The sequence below is a fragment of the Octopus bimaculoides genome, chromosome 9 (genome assembly GCF_001194135.2).
Source record: "Octopus bimaculoides isolate UCB-OBI-ISO-001 chromosome 9, ASM119413v2, whole genome shotgun sequence".
NCBI classification, from domain to species: Eukaryota; Metazoa; Mollusca; class Cephalopoda; order Octopoda; family Octopodidae; genus Octopus; species Octopus bimaculoides.
The window spans coordinates 76,329,646-76,331,335 of NC_068989.1; the positions used below are offsets into that span (position 1 = coordinate 76,329,646).

Sequence of the window (1,690 nt, forward strand, 5' to 3'; positions counted from 1 at the left end):
GCGACTTCGTTGAAACAGTCCTTCCCGCAAAGCAAATTAAATAAAATTTGGGATTTTTGCGGAGGGTGAATGTGTTACCAAGAACAGGACAGTGAGAACAAGGCAGTAAAAACAAACGGTGAGGGTTGTTGAGCCAAGCCGAGAGAAAAATTATTATGAACGCTAGGTAGACGAGCCATGAGAGAAGAGACAGGAAAAGGCACGTCTTTTCTTTAGGAAGGCAGTGGACAGAAAGAGAGATCTCCTTTCGTCAAGTGTCAGCGACGAGAGGGTCAAGGAGGAAGAGTGAGAGAGAGAGGGAACGGTGAAAGGGAGAGTAGAATAGAGAAAGGGTGGGAGAGAAAGACAAAGAATGAAGAACAAGAGAGGGAGAGAGATAGACAGAGAAGAGATAGTAGAAGAGTGTGCATCGTAATTATTAAGATAAAACTTACTTGAAGGCAATGCGTGGCGTTCGATCATATAATAATAAAAATAATATATAAATATATGCATATATCCATACATATATGTACATACCTACATATATATGTATATATACTTGCATATATGGGTACAGGGCATCAAAAAAGACGTTGAACACAACTAGAAACGAAAACATAAATACAAAACATAGAAAACGAACTTCTTTGCCCATTTGAAAATGCATAACTGAGACAACTCTGCTACATAAATGAATGAAGTAAATAGACACAGTGTTTGAAAGTTAATACGATAGTTAAAGATGGGATGAGTTGAAAGAGATTTAACAATGATTTTTTTATATTGGACTTCTAGACCAAATATTGATTTCAAATTTTGGTACCAGGCCAGCAATTTCCGGGGAGGGGTAAGTCGATTATATTGACCCCCAGTGCTTTCTACTGATACTTACTTTATCGACTCAAGAAGATGAGAGGCTAAGTCAAACTTGGTGGAATTTGAACTTGGAACGTAAAAAACAAACGACAAGTCGCTTAACACTTTGCCTGGCATGCTAACGATTTCGCTTGCTCGCCACCTTGTTCTAAACAAAAGAAAATATTAAGTAACAAGTATAAATGATTGATATATCTTGTGAATACAGGAGCCAATGATTTTTCGTTAAACCTCATGTATAATATGTTTCTTTATTCCACAACCAGAATTATGCATCATCATCATCATCATCATCATCATCATCATCATCATCATCATCATCATCATCATCAAGCGACGACGGCGACGATGAGAACGAGGAGGAGATGGACGACGACGACGATGATGATGACGATGACGATGATGTTGCAGCAGGCTGAATACCATGGATTACTCAAATGTTATCCATGGTTAAATGTAGGTGTGTCCGTGTAGGGGGTATCATTCCCATCCGTGATAGCACAAATTCGAAATAAATACCGCAAAATATTTCGTGTGATACTCCAAAAGCTTCTCTCAATCAGTTGTTTTAGACACAGCACAATAGCAATGACATAATACGCACTACTGTCCTTTTCTCTGGTGGTTAAATATCGCCCCTGGCGTGACTCTCCGTAGTGTATGTGAAAAGTTACAGTATCATCAGTGAATGTGGAAGGCCGTTTTCATTGACATGTATATTCGGCACCTCACTCTTGCCTATCAACATACGAGAGATCGTCGAGAGTCTATCTATCTATCTATCTATCTATCTATCTATCTATCTATCTATCTATCTATCTATCTATCTATC

At 38.5% G+C, this 1,690-nt stretch overlaps 1 protein-coding gene across 1 annotated transcript in view; it reads left to right on the forward strand.

The window, feature by feature from the left end:
- The window catches only part of LOC106868258 (low-density lipoprotein receptor-related protein 5), a 91,783-nt gene that overhangs the window by 43,664 nt on the left and 46,429 nt on the right, over positions 1–1,690 (forward strand). The window lies entirely within an intron of this gene.